Below are 22,160 nucleotides of genomic sequence, written 5' to 3' on the forward strand. Positions count from 1 at the left end.
TTCCCATGCTAGGGAAGTTTTCAGCTTTATCTCTTCAAATATTTTCTCAGATCCTTTCTCTCTCTCTCTTCTCCTTCCTGGACCCCTATAATGCAAATATTGGTGCATTTAATGTTGTCCCAACGGCCTCTTAGACTGTCTTCATTTCTTTCCATTCTTTTTTCTTTATTCTTTTCTGTGGCAGTGATTTCCACCATTCCGTCTTCCAGGTCACTTATCCATTCTTCTGCCTCAGTCATTCTGCTATTGATTCCTTCTAGTGTATTTTTTTCATTTCAATTATTATATTGTTCATCTCTGTTTCTTCTTTAATTCTTCTGGTCTTTGTTAAATATTTCTTGCATCTTCTCAATCCTTACATCCATTATTTTTCCAAGATCCAGGATCATCTTCCGTATCATCATTCTGAATTCTTTATCCAGAAGTTTGCCTATCTCAACTTCACTTAGTTGTTCTTCTGGGCTTTTTTCTTGCTCCTTCATCTGAGATATATTTCTCTGCTGTTTCATTTTGTCTAACTTTCTGTGATTGTGGTTTCCATGTCACAGGCTGAAGGCTTGTAGTTAGTTCTTCTTGCTTCTGCTCTCTGCCCTCTGGTGGGTGAGGCTATGTAATAGGCTTGTGCAGGCTTCCTGATTAGAGGGACTGGTAGTGGGTAGATCTGGTTCTTGTCTCTCTAGTGGGCAGGGTGTGCTCAGTAAGACTTTAAGCCTCTTGTCTGCTGATGAGTGGGGCTGTGTTCCTGTCTTTTTGGTTTCTTGGCTTGAGGCTTCACAGCACTGGAGCCTACAGACTGTTGGGTGGGGCTAATGGTAGCCTCCAGGAGGGCTCATACCAATAAGTACTCCCCAGAATTGCTGCTGTGAGTGTCTTTGTCCCTGTGGTGACCCCCAGCTGCCTCCTGCTTCCACAGGAGACCCTTCAATGCCAGCCAGTAGGTCTGGCCCAGTCTCTTATGAGGTCACTGTTTTGTCCTCTGGGTTCTGGTGCTCATGGGTCCTTGTGCATGCCCTCCAAGAGTGGAGTCTCTGTTTCCTCCAGTCCTGTGTAATTCCTGTGATCAGACCCTGCTGCCCTTCAAAGCCAGATTCTCTGGGACTTCCTCCTCCCATTGCCAGACCCCCGGGCTGGGAAGCCTGACATGGGGCTCAGAACTTTCACTCCAGTGGGAGAACGTCTGTGGTATAATTGTTTTCCCGTTAGTGGGTCACCCACCTGGCAGGTATGGGATTTAATTTGATCACAATTGCACCCTTCTTATCTCACTGTGGCTTCTTCTTTGTCTTTGGATGTAGGGTATCTTTTTGGTAGGTTCCACTGTTTTTTTTTGTTGATGGTTGTCCAGCAACTAGTTGTGATTCTGGTGTTCTTGTAAGAAGGGGTGAGCACACATCCTTCTACCCTGCCAACTTGGGCTCTGTCCTCACTTTTCAAATTTTTGTTTCTTTCTTTTGTTCAGCTTCAGTGATTTCCACTACTCTGTCTTCCAGTTCACTGATCTATTGCTTTTTGTAATCTAATCTACTGTTGTATTTTTTTTTAATTTCAGTTATTATATTTTTCATCTCTGTTTTGTTCTTCTTTGTATTTTCTAACTCTTTGTTAGAAACTTCTGTCTTCATTCATTCTTCTCCTGAGTTCTTTGAGTATCTTTATGAACATTATCTTGAACTCTTTATCAGGTAGTTCACTTAGCTCCACTTCACTTCATTCCTGTTCTTGGGTTTTATCTTGTTCCTGGATTTTGGACATATTTCTATGTCACCTCATTTTGCATAATTTTCTGGTTTTACTTCTAAATATTTGATAGGTTGGTTATGTTTTCTGATCTTGGAGAAGTGGCCATATATAAGAAATGTCCTGTGGTGCCCAGCTGCATACTCTCTTCTGATCAACAGAGCTATATGCTCTAAGGGTGCCCTCTATGTTGGCTGCACATGCCCTTTTGTTGTGGCAGTCTGACTACTGTGGGCACACTGGTAGACATTGATGGCCCTCAGCCTGGTTGGTTACAAGGCCCTGCCTAGTATGAAGGCTACTGGCTGCCAGTGGGTGGGACCAGGTCAGGAGTCAGGTAGCAGTTCTGGCTACAGAACTCAGAGAGGATGGGGATTCCTGGGCTAATACCAGCCCACAGTTGGGTGGAGCCAGGTCCTAGGGTAGTTGTCAGTGGAGCTGGGAGTCCCAGAACTAGTGTCAGCCTGATGGCAGTTTGCTCATGGCCCCAAGGGGCTCTAGGGCTGGTGTTCACCCCCTGGTGGGGGGTGGAAATTCCTGACATTGCTGGCTTCAGGATCCAATGTTTTCCAAGCTGATAATGACCTATTAGTGGGCTGGACCAAGGCCCAGTGTGTCCTGTGTTGGGTGCCCACCCAATGATGGATGAGGCCAGATTTTGTGGTTAGTGTCATCCTATTGGTGGGCAGAACCAGGTCCTGTGGCCTCTTACTATGGTGCCCTTGGTGTCCAAAAACTGGTGTTGGCCTGTTGGTGGGCAGAACCAGGATTCATGGAATACCAGGGCTAGTGCCAGCTCACTAGTGGGAGGAGCTGGGTCCTGGTATCTCTGACTGCAGGCCCTATGGGTCCTAATGTTGGCATCAGCCATTGGTGAGAGGAGCTGAGACCCAGAGGGTCCTGATGCTGGTGCCTTCACACTGGTTGGTGAGGCTGAGTTCTGGGGTCTTTTGCTGTGAACCCAGGGTCTTGGAGCTAGGTCAGACTGCTGGTGAGTGTGACCAGGTGCTGACACTGATTGCAGGGCCCCAGGGGTCCCAGAGCTAGTGACAGCCCATTTGTGCTTGGAGACAAGTCCGGGGGCCTCTGGTGTGTGGGACCACGTCCCTGGGCAGCTGGGAGTTCAAGGTGGCTAATGGTAACCAGCTTGTTATTGGGTGGAATTGTATCCCCACCTGGCTGGATGCTTGGTCTGGGCTGTCCAGGCCTAATAATAAGCTAGGTCCAACTCTAATAAACTAGAGAGAGAATTCCAAAATGGAATTTGTCAGCACCAGTGTCCTCATTATACAAGGAGCTCGCCAAAATGTCTGTTGCCATTATCTATGTCCCCAGGGTGAGTCCCAGTTGCCTCTTGCCTCTCCAAGAGGCTATTTAAGATCACCAAGTGGGTCTGATGTAGGCTTTTTTCAAATTATTGCTTCTGCCCTGGGTCTTGGAGCATGTGTGTGCCCTTTAAGAAATGGAATCTCTGTTTCCTACAACTCTCTGGCTTTTCTGAAGGTAAGCCCCTGTGCCTTCAAAGCCAAACATTCTGGTAACACTTCTTCCCAGTACATGACCCCCAGGCTGGGGAGCCCAATGTGAGACTTGGACCTCTTGCTCCTTGGGGAGAACTTCTGCAATTGTGATTAGCCTCCCACTTTGGCATTGCCTACCTGTGGGCATGGGTCTTGACTATACTGTGTCTCTGCCCCTCCTACCTGTCTCATTCTGGTTCCTTCCTTATGTTTTCAGTTGTACAGATATTTCCTTCTAGTCTTCAGGTTGTTCTCACTGATAGTTGCTCTGTAAATAGTTGTAATTTTGGTGTGCCTGTGGGATGAGGTGAGCTCAGGGTCTTCCTACTCCACCATCTTGACCACTCTCCCATTTTGTTATTATTGAAATCAAATTTAACTTATATTGATCTCTCCCTACCCCCATCACAATGTAGCACACCATCCTGTTTCAGTTTCTTTATGGCACTTTTCAATGTCTGGATCAATCTTTGCCATTGATTTGTTTACTGTCTCCCCTCTATAGACTACTTGCTACTGAGATGGGAACTTGTTTTTCTTCCTCATCTTGTATCTGCTGTACCTAGCACATAGTCAGCTAAATGATTATGGAATAAATGAATGTCTTTTTGTCTTTTATTTTTAGAGTGACACTGACCTAAGGAATATGTACAGACCTACAGATCAGTATGATCTGATCTTTATGTTGTGTAGACCCTTTTTGTACCACTTTGTTGCTGGTAGAGTGTTTTATAATGTAAATTATTGTTGTCTACTGTTTAATCATTACTATTATTGTTAAAGAATGTTTGAATGTATCTACAACACTCTCTCATCCTCTTTCTACTAATGGCAAACTTCAGAGACAGCATATTAATAGTGTCATCTCCTCCCAGAAGCCTCCTCTGATTCCCTTTAAGTAGGTAGACATAGATTTTTATCTTCAGTGTCCTTTTTATATGATTCCATTTTGGCACTAAGTGTATAGGATTGTCATATGTTGCTTTTTTTCTCCTTTTTTGCCACATATTGGGTCTTTTTTCTGCATTCTTAATATTGAACATATGGCAAGAAATCAATTAGTATTAATGGAATAATTGACTAAATTACTGAAGTAGGAACAATATTTTTATAAGTATATTAAGTTGCTTTTCTTTGACTTTTTCTGTTTGTACCATCTCCATTGTTATGCCAGAAGCCCAAGAAAAATGAGGATTATCACAGCAGGAATCTGAAGGGAGAAAAAAAGTAGGTTTCAATTTTTGAAAGATAGAATAGGATTAGTTTTATACATAGGATATGCTGTAATAGAAAGCAGTTGCTATAATGAAAGGGAGCTAGATTAGACTCCCAGACCAGGAGACATAGAAAGGAGAAAAAGAAACAGCAAAGAATTGTGATAAATTACAAACCCTCATGGGATTTATCCTAAGAGTACTTAAATAAGTGTGGGAAAATCAGGTACAGAATCCCACTTCTCTGGGTGTAGCTTGGAGTAACTTCAAGACTCCAGATGAAGTGCTATATGCGGTTTGTTGCCTCATCGCATGGCATGTCTGGAGGGAAGGGGCCTACATAGATCACCCGAGATCATGCTCTGGTCCCCCATGGTTTTTGAGTGGCCAGAAATGGATCCATGTGTTCCAGTGCCGAGACACAAAGGTGATGAGAAGGCAGTGGGAGTTGGGCCAAAACGCTACTGTGACAAGAGGCAAATGACTGAGAACCATGAGCTTCAGTAGCTGGTATACAAGTAATACCTGCAAAGTCCAGAGGGTAACAGTGGAATCCTGGCAGACTTGAAAAGAGGAACAAGAACAGACCTGCCTCTGCTATGAGGGTAGATGCATAAGGGCTCCTGCACGCAACTCCAAGGCTCCCTGTCCCAGCAACCTAAGCTCATGTAAGTCTCTCTTCCAGCCACACTAAAATGCAGATGCTTTACTGGTAAGAAACAGGAGAGGGAAAAGAAATCTGGAAGGTTGAACATTTACCTGAAAGATATTGGTGTTACTTTAAAGACTAAATCATAAGAGGGACTTATTTCAATCACTTGGCAAATTTAAGTTTTCCTTCTTAATCCAACAGAGTCAAGTCTCTTGGAGTAGAATTCGTTCAGCTATTACATATAAAACATTTTTAAAAATCAAGGGGGCAGCAGTGTGCAACCTACCTTATGAAAAAAGGAACCAGAAAGGAAGGCCTCTGAGTTTTATTCCCAAATCAAGAAGAATAAGCTGTGTAACCATGGTCAAGGGAGTATTTAGTACCTCCAGGTATTAAATTTCTCTTTGTTATCAATAAAATGAGCAATAATGAGTAGGAAAGATAAGGGAATCTGTAAGAAACAAACCAGTTCTAACACCTTAAGATTCATGTGAACACTCAAGTTAATGAAATACCATCTTCATGAAGACCATTTGTGAGAGAGGTGCTTGCTTGTTTTTATGGCAGAATGATACTCTTTGTGATTCACAAATATGTTAAAACTCAGATCTCAGCTATATTAGTATGCTACCTAATGAATCTAAATGTATGGTTACCTAACTTAAGAGGTTTATTTACCATCCTCCATCCATTAAAAAAATTCAGCAGCATTTGATCTCAATAATAACCTCTAGTCCAACACTATGGGAAATATAACCTAGAATGTGTTCTGGGTCAAACAACATGGAATTCTGTTTAAATTATATGGTTATCTTCTTATGCTACACAAGTGACATAAGTGAATTATTTTAATATATTTTCTAGGAAGATATAATGAACAGCATTTGGGGTCAAAAATGTTATTTTACCTCATGTTAATGAAAAAACTTCCTCTTAATAATGAAAATACTTGTTATTGCCCACCATAATATGTAAACAAGTTTAAAAAGGAAGAAGCAAGAAGGGCAAGATAGAAAGAGAGCCTGAGAGAAAGAGGAGAGAAAGAGAGAGGGAGAGAGAATAAGAATATGAACTCATTCTAGAAGGAGTCTTTGACACACATGGGACATATTGGAATGGAAATCCACAGACACATATTAAATGGAAACGCAGAGGAAAAAAGGAAAAAATTCTACAGGGAAGATGAAATGAGAATGCACACCTTCCACAAGCATGCCACTAACCATCTGCTTTTCTTTAGAGTACGTCAACATCTCTTTAGCCCTTTTCTCTCTCAAAATGAAAGAATACCAGCACTGGAAAATAGAAAAGGTAATGGTGTCTGAGGAGAGAGTGCACCCAGTCATTTGTTGTTAAAGAAGTCATTTGAAAAGTAATTATATGAGAAAGCAAATGGATGAAAAAACTGTGATATTATTAATTAAATTTGATTTAAATTTAATGTACAGTATCAAGGAGATAGGGTTTCAGTTTTAAAATGTGTTATGTTGTAGCACCAAGCTAGTATGGAGGAGTAAAACAACTTGGTGTGGGGGGGGTGAAGAGAGAGAGAGATGGGGAGAAGGCATAGATGGTGTGGGAAAGCAAAGCTCTTGTAGCTGAACTCTAACCAAAGGTAAAATTAGTTGCCCTAAGTTTTACTACTGGCTAATTCCTACAAAAATAAATAGTAACAGCTCTCTCCAAAAAACACAAGCTCTCTCCAAATAAAATATTTCTCAGCATCTCTACTTAGCATTTATCTTATATGTTTTTTTGAGGAATTCAATATATAATTAGCAATGCTTGGAAACTTACATAATTCTCACAAGATCTGACTTTTTTTTTCAGTGCTGTTTAAGCCAGCCTCTTCTTTTTTCTGTTAAAATACTATCTTTTTATGTACTTGTCACAAAAATAATCCACATGTCCTTATCTACTGGGGATATCATAAAAAATTATATACTGGATGGCTTAAACAGCAGAAATTTTCTTTCTCACAGTTCTGGCTGGAAAGTCCAAGATCAAGTTTCCTGCAGTGTTCAGTTTCTTGTGAGAGCTCTTTTCCTGGCTTGCAGAAAGCCACCTTCTCACTATGAATTCACATGGCAGAAAGAAAGAAAGAAAGCTCCCTGGTGTCTCTTTTTATCGGCACACTAATCCTATCAGGTCAGGGTCCCCATCTTATGACCTCATTTAACCTTAACTAGTTCCTTCAAGGCCCCATCTCCAAATACGGTAACATTGGAGTTTAGGGCTATAACATAGGAATTTGAGGATGACACAAATATTTAGTTCATAACACAAAGTTTCTTAAAGAAAATTTACAAAGTAACAATAAGCAAAGAGACAAAAAAGTTTACCTATAATCCCAGTACCCAGTTACATCCACCATCAACAGTATATTTACTTTTGGGTTTCTTTTTAACCTATACACATAAAAAATATTTTTATAGTATGATATTAAAGGTAATGTTTTCCAAATGCTTCCTTCATCTAACAACATTAAGAAATTCTAACAAGGGAAATAGTAGAGAAATGGCCTAATGTCAAGAGGCCAGTAGACTGAAACCAGTAGCCATTATACAGATTTGAACCCATCATGAACACTCCAGGATGAAATTATGAGGTTTGTTAGAAAACACATGGATAATTGAAACTGCCTTTCCTGATAACTTTGTAAATCTGCTCAAGGGCAAATTGCCCTCCTTGATGGCTTTCAGCTACTCATTTTACTCAAGGGGGTAAGGCTTTGTCCCATAGGCCATCTGTGATTCTAATTTTTGATAAGTGAAAAAGAAACTTAATGGATAGCTATATTATTCAATGTTTGTCCAGAGAAGCAGAACCAGTAGGAGATCTATGTATCTATGTATCTATCCATCCATCCATCTATCTATCTATCATTTGTCTATGTAGAGCTTTATTACAAGAATTTTCTTATGTAATTGTTGGGGCTGCACAAGCAATCCTGAAGTCCATAGCCACACAGGATGAAAAGATGACATGATGTTTAGAATGCCATTATCATGAATGGGAGCCCTACAAGGATGGACTGAAGCCAGCATCCATTCCTGCTGCTTTTGACCTTGAGGATGAGAGTATCCTGCAAAAACCAGAGCTCTCTTATCATGAATCTGAGCACACACACCTGGCCCAGGAGTCAGAAAAATTTAAGAAAGGGCCAGGAGGAAGGGAGAACAATTGCAGCCTCAGCTGCTGTTTCATAACAACAAGGTAAGTCATGAGATTAGTAACACAAAGTGATTATGGGGGTACCAGAATGCAGAAAAATTCTACAGTTTTCTTTCCCCTCTGTATTATGGAGTCCTTAATCTCCTGTGAAGGGCTTTAGTCCCTCTTTAAAAGGATTTCAGTTCATTATGTCGAGTCCACCCAAGATATTCTCCCTTTTGATTAATTCAAAATTAACTGATTAGGAAATTTATATCTGCAAAATCCTTTCACAGCCGCACCTAGATTAGTCTTTGATTGAATAACTAGGAAAAGGTCTGCCTATGCTCACACTTTATACAAAATTGACTCAAAATGGGTCATACATAGAGACTAGACTGTTGGTTGCCAAGGGGTAGGGGGCTAGGGGAAGTATGGAGTGGGAGGTTGGGGTTAGCAGATGTAAGCTTTTATATATAGGATGGATAAACCACAAGGTCTTACTGTGTAGCACAGCACTATATTCAATATCCTCTGATAAACCATAATGGAAAAGAATATATTAAAAATGTATATATATGCATAAATGAATCACTTTGCTGTACAGCAGTAATTAATACAACATTGTAAGTCAACTGTGCCTCAATTAAAAAAATGTAAGTGGGTCATAGATCTAAAAGTGAAATGGAAAGCTGTAAAACTTTTAGAAGAATACATAGGAGAAAACCTTTGTGGCATAGCTTTAAGGAAACAATTTTTCCATGACACTAAAACAAACAAACAAACAAAAATCCATACAACACAAAATTGATAAACTGGACTTCATCAAAATGTAAAAGTTTTGTGCTTCAAAAGACCCTATTATGAGGGTGAAAATAAGCTACAGACTGGAATAAAATATTTACAAATCATATATCTGACAAAAAACTTGTATCTATAATATATAAATAAAAATAATACAATACCCAAAAATACAAAAATAGGCAAAAAACCCTGAACAGACACTTTATCAAGGAAGATATAAGGACAAACACGTAAAAGGATATTCAACTTCATTAGTCATGCAAATTGAAACCATGATGAGATACCACAACATATCTACTAGAATGGTTAAATTAAAAAAGAAATATTGACAACACCAAGTGCTAGCAAGAAAACAGAGCAACTAGAGCTCTCATACAATGCTGGTGGGAAAGGAAAATGCTATTGTACAACCACTCTAGAAAATAGCTTGTCAGTTTCTTACAAAGTAAAGCATACTCTTTCTTTTTTTTTTTTTTTTTTTTTTTTTTTTGCGGTACGTGGGCCTCTCACTCTTGTGGCCTCTCCTGTTGTGGAGCACAGGCTCCGGACGTGCAGGCTCAGCAGCCATGGCTCACGGGCCCAGCTGCTCCGCAGCATGTGGGATCTTCCCAGACTGGGGCATGAACCCGTGTCCCCTGCATCGGCAGGCGGACTCTCAACCACTGTGCCACCAGGGAAGCCCCAGTAAAGCATACTCTTAACATTATGACCCACCAATCTCACTCTTGGGTATTTACCCTAGAGTAATGGAAATTAACTGCATTAGTTTCCTAGGACTGATATGACAAAATACAACGTACTGGATGGCTTTAACAACAGAAATTTATTTTCTTGCAATTCCAGTGGCTAGAAGCCTGAGATCAGGTGCTGGTAGGGTTGGTTTCTTCTGAAGCCTCTCTCCTTGGCTTATAGGTGGCCATCTTCTCCCTGGGTCTTCACATGGTTTTCTCTTTATACTTTGTGTCCAAATTGTCTCTTAAAAGGACACCAGCCATATTGGGTTAGGACCCAACCTAATGATCTCATTTTAACTCTTTAAAGACCCTATCTCCAAATACAGTCATATTCTGAGATACTGGGAGTTAGGACTTCAGCATACGAATTTGGAGGGGACATAATTCAGCCCATAACACTTCACTTTCTCTCCCCTCATAACTCATGTTCTTTTCACATGCAAAATGCATTCACCTCATCCCTCTAACCACAAAAGACAACCCATCCCAGCCTCAATCCTAAGTCAAAAATGTCATTTAAATCAATTGTGAGTGAGACTTTGAGATATAATTCATCCTGAGGCAAAATACCTTCCCAAATTTAAACCTGTGAATCCAGACAACAAATTATCTGCTTTTAACGTACAGTGACAAGACAAACATAGTGTAGACATTCCCATTCCAAAAAGGAGAAATCTTAAAAGAAAGGGAGCACAGGTCTCAAACAAGTCTTAAACCTAGTAGGGTAAATCCTATTAGATTTTAAGGCTTGATAATAATTCTTTTGGCCCAATGCTCTGTCCTTCGGTCCAACTGATGTGGCCCTGACTTTTGAGAGCACAAGAGTGGCAGCCTTGCTCCCTCATCCCTAGGTAGAAGTAACCTAGTCTGATGACACTGGGGAGATAACCCCACCTTCTGAAACCTAGGAAGTGGTCCTGCCCTCAGAAGCTGAGGAGAAACCTCATCCCCTGACCTGTGCTCTATGTGTCCATGGTGGCAGTGAATACCTTGCTGACCTCTAAACCACCTTCATGGTCATTTTTCCCTTTTCTTTGTAATAACATATGTTCATACCCAAATAGCTCTATTGGTCTGTCCTGTAGAAACCCAGAAATCCAGCATCCTTCCTTTATTTCATTCTGTCCCATTCTCTTCAGTCTAAATTGGCAGCATTTCTGCTGGTATAAAACTCTCGAAATCCTTGTTGGTCTCTAATTCAAGTTACAGGAATCCAAGCCATCAAAAAAGAAGGTCCTCTACAGATCTTTCCTGGATAACCACATCTCTACTCCTTGCTTCTGCTAGGATGATTGATTGGATACATGAGTCACGCCTGCAATCTCTTTAAGAGTTGCTATCACACTCTTGATGTTCTTCCTAGAACATGCTTTCTTATATTTTACAATATAGATAGGCTAAGAATTTTCAAAATCTTCAAGTTCTGGTTCCTTTTTACTTAACAATATCTTCTTCAATTTATCTCTCTTCTCTTATATTTTACTATAAGCAGCAAGAAGAAACCAGAGCATACCTTCAACACTTTGCTTAGAAATCTCTTCAACTAAATATCTAAGTTCATGATTTACAAGTTCTACTTTCCGCAAAACACAAGAACACAATTCAACCAAGTTCTTTGTCACTTTATAACAGAGATAGCCTTTCCTCCAGTTTCTGATAACACAAACACCTGTACATAAATGCTTATAGCAAATCTATTCATAATTACCTCAACAGGACAAAATCCAAATGTTCTTCAACAGGTGAATGGATAAACAAACATCCATACCATGGAATGCTACTCAGCAATAAAAATAAATGGACTATTGACACACAACTCCAATGGATCTCAAAGGTATTATGCTGAGTTAGACAAGGCAATTTAAAGGGTCTTATATTGTTTGTTTCTGTTTATATGACATTCTCAAAAAGACATAACTATAGTGGTTTCCAGGGGTTGGGTGGGATGGCCATAAAGAGACACCATGAGAAAAATTTTGGGAGTGGTAGAACTGTTCCGCATCCTGATTATGGTGGTGGTTACATGAATTTATCCATATGTTGCAATGCATTGAATTATGCAATTTTACTGGATGGTAATTTTTAAAATAAAATAAGACTTTCACAATTTTCAAAAGAAATTAATCTATCTTGGCCTAAAATTCTAACTCTACCCTAAAGAAACTATGATTTACTTGACAAAATTCCCTAAACTCTTACCATATGAAATTATTACAGAGGAAAAAACTATGAGATACAAACTCACTAAACCTCTGACAGATTCTGCCTTACTCAATTCTGACTTTTCAAGGTTCTAACAAAATTAATATCAAAGACATGATTCCAAGAAGTGTAAACTGCACTTACATGTATACCCAGACATACACCTGCGTGACACCAAACAAGGAGGGAGGATAAATTGAAAATGAAATAAAAGCCTGCCTTAAAGGGACCATATCAGGTGTTTTTAATCACAAATCCTGCTCTTAAAATACAGGTGATAAAACCATGGATTCTTGTTTCAGATGTAAACACTGCTCAGGATCTACCATCTGCATGTCTATTCCCTCTGGAGGTCAAACTCTAAGGCTCACTAAAAGAAGAAAAAATAGCTGCCACTATAGTGAATTGTAGACAGTTTAACCCAGTGACTTTTACATCAAAATGCATGCTTAGGACAAAGGACTTACATTTAATTTGTCTTTTCTTACTGCCTGCCACTTACCCTTATGTTGAATCAGTGTTATGATTCCCCTTCCCCAGTTTTTTCTACTTTTTTCTTGGTTGTCTTTATTCCAATAAAGACTCTGAACTCCCTAATTCACCTTTCCCATTCAGAGTGACTGCCAACTTTTCCAGCTGCTGGATTTGTCACCCCACCTCAGATCTTTCTAGTAAGGATTTTATAGCCATACCCCAAAGTCCAAATAACACTACATTTCACCCAAGAACTAAAGGGTGAATCATCACTTTCCCTTATATATTCAGTACAGGAATATTATTAGCCCTGACACATCTTAATTGGACCTTAGTCCTCTAAATTAACTGCTGGCACTCATATTTTCCAGAGCCTATATAGAAACTCAAGAAACATCAGGGTTAAGAATGATTATAGTCCAGTTATTTTATCAAGAAGCTATTTAGAAATCAGTACAGGATATATTTAGTTTCATCTAAGGTGTTTGTCTTCCACAATGAGACTAATTAAATCCAGAGAGCAATAGGCACTGACCTATTATCATAAACAATACATTTATGTTCCTTTAATGTGTACCACCAGGAATATTCTTTTTGTAATTAGATGACTCTCTCATGCTTAGCATACACAATTGAATTACCATTAGCACTCACCCACCACCTACCCCTGTTACTCATATTTCTCTAAGAGCCCAAATATATGAATTCAATAGGTGAGATCTGAGACTTTGAATTTCCCCAGATTATAAAAGAATTTATATTATGGATACAAATTCGTGTACAAAAATGCATGTGCTGAAGTGTTTCCCTAATTACCACCTAGATAACAAATGAAATGGCTCAAACTTTGAAATCCAGACAAGCATAAACTCATTGATAAAAGAAAACCTATATAATAGATTTGTACTTGACTGTTTATTGGCCAGTCAATGCCAAGTCTTCAAAATTAATAATATATGTTATTTTGCCCATGTGAACATTAAAGGAAAGAAATTCAAACTAAAACTAAAAGAAAGTGCCACCTAGTTTTCCAAGATTGGTCAAACTAAACCATGGAAACTGATCTTTTGTTAGGCTTAGCCCAATTAAAACACTGGATATGAAGTGGGTTCCAACATTTTTATTTTTGTTGTCCCTATACTTCTTGCTTCCCTACTTCCTGATACCTTGGTACTAAAGCATTAGTAAGTAGTGTTATCCCAACACAACATCCCCCTGATAATGGTGCATTGAAAAAGACTGAAGTTCTCACAGTCAACTCAGTATCCCTGGGAGCAGAGATTTACTAAAAGGGGAGACCGAGAAATCATAACACTAGGAGTGGTATAGACCTGGCTGAACTAAATAAGGTGTTAGTATCAATGGACGGATACCTGCAGCCAACAGATTAAAAATACATCATTTATGCCCCATATATGAATCATAGGGTTTCTTATAAAAGTCAAAAATAATTGAAATTGCCTTTCCTGATAACTCTTTCCCTTTGCTCAAGGACAAACATCCCTCTTTGATGGCTTTCAGTCTTTCAGCTTACCCAAGGGGAGAAAAAGATTCCGTTCCAGAGACATAGGCAAATTTACCTTTTTAAATCTCTCCTATTTTAGTCCATGAAAAATCTATATATCTTGTTTCTCATTCACATATGAGTAAACCTCATGGCACTCTGACTAAATATACTATGTTCAGATTATCATGGTGTGGATATATGTACATATATATATATATATATATATATATATATATTCCACTGTACATATATAACAAATTTTAATCAACCATGCATAATGTAAAATTAGGTTACTTTCACAATTATAAAACAATATTGTAGGATATATTTTTACAATTTATATTTTCCATGATTATTTCCTTTGAGGAATCTTTAGAAGTATATATACTTAATAAATGAATATTTAAAATGTTGAGAATTCAAAAGAAATTACCAATTTGTTTTCCAGAAAGATTCTACCAAATTTAATTTTCTGCCAACAATATTTGAGACATTATTTCACTTCATTCTTGCTAGAGACAGGCATTATTGCTCATTTTAATCTTTCCACATGAAAAAAGAACACAGCTAACTCTTTATACTTTAATTTGTATTTTATTAATTATTCTTTAGCTTTAAATTTCTTATATAGGTTTTGTATACCATTGGTCTTCTGATTTCTCATCAGCTAGCTTGCCTGTTCATGTACTTTGAATATTTTCTTTTTTATTATTGATTATAATAGCTTTGAATATATGAGGGATGTTATATATATATTAATTCAATGCAATAAAATTTTATAAATTTTATAAATCTATATTTACATGTATAATCTCTGTAAAAATAACAATGGGGATTTCCATGGAAATTGATGAGCTGATTATAAAATCAATTTGGAAGAAGAAATATATGAGAAGAGTTAAAACATTTTTGAAAAAAGAGTGCACTTCCCTTATAGAATATATATTATATAGCAGCATTTCAAACCAGAACAACTGACTGTCCATAAGGGAAAAAGAAAAAGGTGTTCTACTTCACACAATACAATAACAACAGCAAAGTCATTTCAATGTGGTCTTAAAACCTAAAACTAAAATCAAAACTATAAACATGATCAGAGAAAATATAAACTTTTGTATAAACCTTTACTTTAGAATAATTTTAAATCTACAAAAAAGTTAAAAGCATAATATAGAAGAATCCCATAAACTGTAAACTGTAAACCTCTCACCAATTTCCCCTATTGTTAACCTCTTATGTTACCATGGTACATTTGTCAAAACTGATGATCAAAACATTGGTTCATTACTATTAACTAATTACCAGACTTCATTCAGTTTTTACCAGTTTTCCCAGTGTTGCCTTTTTTTAAAATTTATTTTATTGGAGTATAGTTGATTTACAATGTTGTGTTAATTTCTGCTATACAGCAAAGTGATTCAGTTATACATATGTAAATTTTTTCACATTCTTTTCCATTATGCTTTATCACAGAATATTGAATATAGTTCCCTGTGCTATATAGTAGGACCTTGTTGCTTATCCATTCTATATATAATAGTTTGCATGTGCTAATCCTAAACTCCCCATCCACCCCTTCCCCCTACCCCTACCCCTTGGCAACTGCAAGTCTGTTCTCTATGTCTGTGAGTCTGTTGCCTTTTCTTTTTTCATGTGATGACAAATATTATGACATTAGAAAAACTTCTCTAAGGAAGGCTTGAAACTCAAACACCATAAAAGAAAAAATTGATAGGTTTGGCTACAGAAAAAACTAAAATATTTCTGTATGAAAACCCTGTATGCATAATGAAAAACCAATGAAAATGTCAACATATACATATTAATTTTTTTCATTTATTCCAAAAATTTTACTGGAAGCTTACTCAGCCCTGAAGACAGAGCTGGAAATGAAATATATAAAATATTGTGTATCCCTTCTCATGAAAGGGAGATAATATCCAAATTCCTTCATCTCCCTCTTTAGTATAATAACAATCAAGATTGTAGAACTTAATTCATAAATTTCTTTTCTAATCTAGAGGGAATCTACCTGTACTCTGATAGGCTTAGGAGGAGTCAGGAAGAGGGAAGCTATTACAGAGGGAAAATGAAAGGAAATGTGCACCTTCCAGGGAGGAGTTGTTTTGAGAGATGGGTATTAGGGTATGTCAAGGGTTAAAATGGTCAGATGAGTGGCCTGCTTTGCCATTTCTGGGCTTTAACTCAGAGAGGGGTAGGTATATTGTGTAACTTATTATTAAATAAAGTCTAAAGGGGAGTTGTTGCCCCACACCAGTTTAGAAACTGTAGTGGTGCAGTATTATCCAGCAGGAGGCTTAGCCATCTCAGTCCACTCCCAAGTCCCAGCTGGTATGGACACTAATAATTACCAGGCTTGCCATGGAGGCCAATCTTACATCTATAGCAAGATGAAGTAGCTCTGCCACAGAAGCTAGTGTGAAATCCACTCAGTAGACTGATGGAGGGTGCAGCATTCACTCAGGGGCCTGCAGCAAATGGAATCTGAAGTAGGGCTGAATTAGTCAGGGACTTCATGGGGCCCCAACCAAGCCAAGAGAGAAAAATCTTGAGTTACACTATAGCCGTAGACTCTAGCCAGGCTTAACCATCAGCAGAACAAGCAGCTGTGAGAACTGCTTAGAACACCCACCTCTGACTCTGCCAGTCTCCAAAGTTCAGTTTTGCAGCTCCTTTTGTGCATACCCTTAAACCAGAAATTCCACTACTAGACTACCTATTCTACAGCAATTCTTACATATGTGTGTAAAACATTTCACTGTAGAATAATTTGCAATAGCAAAATATTAGGGGAAAATACAATGCACAAATAGAGGAAAATAGAATTAAATACATCATGGAACCACCATGATACAGAGCATTATTTGAAAGTTACAAATAATGTATAACTCTTTATATATTGGCATGGAAGACGGCCAAAAAAGTATTGTTTATTGGGAAAAAATCAATTTGCATAAAAATATGTGTAAGATGATCCAATTATTATTTTAAAATTATATGTTTAGATTATACCTTATATCAACATGAATAGTTTTGTGCATTGCTTTATGTACACTTTTTTTTCTCTCACATGACGTACATAAGCCATAAAACTAATAAAACCTATCTATTATAACAAAAAGACCCCATAGCAAACGGCTTAAGAAAGAAGTTTATTTCTCACACACAGAACAGACCAAATGTGAATGGTCCAGATAAGAACGGCCTTGCTCCTCATTTAATGAGGAACCCAAGTTCCTTTCAAGGCATTGTCCCTCATAAGTTTCGACATTGTTGCCATCTTCATGGTTAAAGCTGGATCACTTCCATGTTCAAAACGGCATGCCTGGTGTTTTAAGTTTCAGACCTGGAAGTGGAATCTGTCTCTTCTGCTCTCATTCTTTTACAAAATGATAGTCATACAAACACATATATCCAGAAGAGTTAAGTATAGTCTAACAAACAATGTAGTCCACCATAGGCCCAGCTTCCATTTCTGTGGCAGGAGAGCTGAATTGATTTTTGTGAACAATGAGCAATCCTCACCATACTACCTCACCTCCTAGCTTTTGTAGGAATAATCAGGGATAGTTTAAAGTTGTTATTTACTATTTCTTCCATTGTATTTCTATTTTTTCAATAATCCTAAAATAATAATAGCAATAACTACTTAGCTTTACCTCTGTGTTTTACAGGTTTTGTTTCTAACTGTTATTTATTTTTTTCCCCAATCTTTCTCATTAAGTTCTTCATTTCAATGCATTTCTCAGTTAGTTGCAAATATTTTATTGATTTATATTTCCAAGAGTTGCACATTGGTAATTCACTTTCTGATTTCTTCCCATATCTCAGAATGTTTCTCTATTGTTCTTGTACATAAGTAATCTTTGGATGGATATATAATACTTGGGTCACTGTGATTTTTGCTGCAAAACTCTGGCAGTGCTGTGTCATTGTCTTCTGGAAGTGAATATTTTCAAACAAAAGTTTGATTGGTAGCTGCCAGAAATTTTTGCCTGAATACAGAAATTCCAGGAAGATTTTCTAAACAGGGATAATTTTAATTATTTTTCCCAATTACATAACTGATGTGAAGATTCAAGTCTCTCTTGAGCCTCAGGAAATTTTGTAATTTTTTCTTTGATTACTGTTTCTTCAGTACCAGCTCTATTTCTCCCTCTGGAAGTCCCATTATATTTGATCTCCTGAATAAGTTCATCATGACTCTTTCTTAATTCATGGTAAACATCCTATATCATTGTGAACTTCCTCTGTGTCCTGGTGTTCACATTTACCTTTCTTCTATAGCATACAATTGCTGTATCTGTTCAATACTGATAAAATTCAAAAGCATAGAAAAGATCCATTTTTATATTATAAAGTATTTTTATATTATAAAGCAAGAGGATGCGTTTTTTATCATTTGTTAACTTAAAGTGTTCCCTTTTCATAGATGCAATGCCCTTTTAAGCCTTTTCAAAAGCACAGAATAAAGTTTCTGCAGTTATCTCTAGTACCATGTAGTAAGCTTGCTTCATAGGCAGATTTTTACTCTGATTCTTTAAATTCCTTTCTGATGAAGGGATGAGACTTTTTTGTATGTCTGTTGATATTTCTCTACTTTTTCCATCCTTAAAGTGTGGGTGGTTAGATGGGAGGAAAGAACTGTCTATTGTCCAGAATTAGGACAGGAGACTTTTTAAAAAGATTGTCTGTTCTTTGTAAACTCTTTGTGGCCCATATAAGGGAAATAAGGCAGGTTTCAGATTTCCTGTGTCTATTTCAATAGATTAGAGTTGGATTGTTTGTTAGGACACAGAAGCTGGGGATGGACAGAAGTTGCCTCAGGTCAGGAACTCTATAGCTGTGGTAAAGGGTTTCTTTTCAGTGTGCCCTTAAGTCTCAAAATGAACAAGAGTATTGTCTTCCCTTTTCTAATGGACATGATTTATTAGAAGCAAGACATGGGCAGGACCACCTGCTATACTTAGCTCGTTCTTTTTGGGGACCATCAGGAAAACACCAAAAGGTGCCAAATTTTCCCCTTGGCACAACCATGGAATGATTTTTCCACTTTTTGGAAAAGTATTTTAAAATTATTTTATGTAAAATATTTTTATGTTTTGTGTAAAAACCATCATTCCTAGACCAGCTATGATAAAGTTCTTGCAAGACAACTGCATGGATGTACTGAGAAAGACTAAAGCACATATGCAAATCTCATGTATGCTGTGTCTTTCATTAGGAAACATACAGATGTTGATGACTTCCTTATGGATCAAGAGGGAAGCTAGCTTGTTGAAATCAAATGAGATCCAACTAGGCAGGTTTATTAGATCTTTATTTGAAAAGAGGTCTTTTGGTATTAAGCACTGAAAGGCTATAAATATATTTCAATATCAGCAAAATCTCTGCCCTCTGAGCCCAAGCAAAAGAGTTTAAGTTCAGAGCAATGCTTCCAACTTGCTGGAAGAGAAGCCCAGTCAAGCCCACTGAAATTCAGCCATAAGGCCTAGACACTCTCATCACCCTTCTAGCACTATGGGAACATTCGGCTCTGAAGCAAAGAAACTTCAGCCAAGTAAAGACTCCCACCTTTAAGCTGAGGACTAAAAGGAGAGGAAAGGGTATAATATTGTGTAGGCATTGCATTTAGTAAGAGATACAGTGTATGTGAAAACCGTTAGACAGGTTCTGATTTTGAAACCCTGACATTCTACTCTCAATATTATAAAAGTATTACATATAAGTCTAGTCCTGAGAGAGAAACATTCCCAATGATGGCAGCTCCCTAAAGCTCATGTCTTCTGTGTTAAATGTTAGCTGAGAATGCATGCAGATGACTACCACTATTTCGTGGCACAACTCATCCTCACAGTTTGTGGAAGAACTAAGATTTGCTCTCCACCCTAACTTCTCAAGGGTTTGCTCCTGCTAGCTCTTACACAGTGATTCACAGTTTGGTGAGAGCCCATTCTGGAACTTGGGGTAACTTGAATGTATATTACTGAAATTCCTCTGGCATGAGAAGGGCACTCTTCCTTGTTTTGCAATTCATACAGATTTTTCCATGTTTATATTCCTTTGTCCATGTCAGTGGAATTTGGGAAAAAAACAGGAATTAAAATCATAAGGCCAATTTGTCTTCTTGAAGCAGGCTTCAGACCATTTATTTTATTCTACTGTTTTATTTTACTTTTATATTTTTCCATTTTTCTTTTTAATTGAAATATGGTTGATTTAAAATAGTGTATTAGTTTCAGGTGTACAACGTAATGATTCAATATTTTTATAGAATATATTTCATTTAAAGTTACTATAAAATATTGTATATATCCCCTGTGCTGTACAATATATCTTTGTAACTTATTTATTTTATACATAATATAAATCCCCTACCCCATCTTGCCCTTCCTTTTCCTGATAATCACTAATTTGTTCTCTATATCTGTGAGTCTGTTTCTGTTTTGTTATATTCATTCATTTTATTTTTTAGATTATACATATAAGTGACAACATGCTTTATTTGTCTTTCTCTGACTTATTTTACTAAGCATAAAATTCTCAGGCCCATCCATGTTGTTGCATGGATGTATATATATATATATATATATATATATATATATATACCCATACCACAACTTCTATAGCCATTTATCTATTTATGGACACCTATGTTACTTGGCTATTTTAAATAATGCTACTATGACCATCAGGGTGCATGTATGTGTTAGAATTAATGTTTTCATTTTCTTTGGATATATACCTAGGAGTGTAATTGTTGGATCATATGGTAGTTCTATTTTTAGTTTTTTGAGGAAACTCCATACTGTTGGCTGCACCAAATTCATTCTCACCAAGAGAGTATGAGGTTTCCCTTTACTCCGCATCCTCCCCAACATTATTCATTATTTGTGGACTTTTTGATGATAGCCATTCTGACAGGTGTGGTTTTAATTTGCATTTCTCTGATGATTAGTGATATTCAGCATCTTTTCAAGTGCCTGTTGGCCGTGTCTATGTCTTCTTTGGAAAAATGTCTATTCAGGATTTCTGCCCATTTTTTAAATTGGGTTGTTTGCTTTTTGATATTGAGTTGTATGAGCTGTTTATATATCTTAGATGTTAATCCCTTATTGGTCATATCATTTGTAAATATTTTCTCCATTTAATAGGTTGTGTTTTTGTTATGTCAGTGGTTTGCTTTGCTGTGCAAAAGCTTTTAAATCTAATGAGGTCCCATTTCTTTATTTTTGCTTTTATTTCCTTTGCCTAAATAGGCATAGCCAAAAAATATTGCTATGGTTTATGTCAAAGAGTGTTCTACTTATGTTTTATTCTAGGAGTTTTATGGTTTCCAGTCTTACATTTAGGTCTTTATTTCATTTTGAGTTTATTTTTGTATATGGTGTGAGCAAATGTTCTAAAGTCATTCTTTTACATGTAACTGTCCAGTTTTCCCAGCACCACTTATTGACCTAAGTGCATGGGTTTATTTCTAAGCTCTGTTCTGTTCCTTTGATCTACATGATTTTTTGTGTGTGTGCCAGTACCTCATTGCTTTGAATAATGATATTGCCAGCTGTGTTCTTTTTTCTTAGGATTACTCTGGTTATTTGTGGTCTTCTGTTGTTTCACATAAATTTTAAGATTTTTTTGTTCTAGTTCTGAGAAAATGTATGGGTATTTTGACACAGATTACATTAAATTTGTATTTTATTTTGGGTAGTATAGATATTTCAACAATATTAATTTTCCAATCCATGAGCATGAGATATTTTTCCATATATTAGTATAGTCTTCAATTTTTTTTCATCAATGTCTTATAGTGTTCAGAGTATAGATCTTTCACATCATCGGCTAAATATATATCAAAGTATTATTTTGATGTGATGGTAAATAGGATGTTTTCTTGCTTTCTCTTTCTGATGGTTCATTATTAGTATATAAAAAGCAACAGATTTCTGTATATTAGTCTTGTATCTTACAGCTGTATTGAATTAATTGATTAGTTCGAATTGTTTTGGGGGGATCTCTTTACGGTTTTCTATATATAGTGTCATGTCATCTACAAATAGTGATAGGTTTACTTCTTTTCCAATTTGGATTCCTTTTATATATTCTTGTCTGATTGTTGTGGCTAAGGCTTGCAATACAATGTTA

This window comes from Monodon monoceros, unplaced genomic scaffold (assembly GCF_005190385.1).
Source record: "Monodon monoceros isolate NGI ecotype Baffin Bay Population unplaced genomic scaffold, NGI_Narwhal_1 Super_Scaffold_19, whole genome shotgun sequence".
Taxonomy (NCBI): Eukaryota; Metazoa; Chordata; class Mammalia; order Artiodactyla; family Monodontidae; genus Monodon; species Monodon monoceros.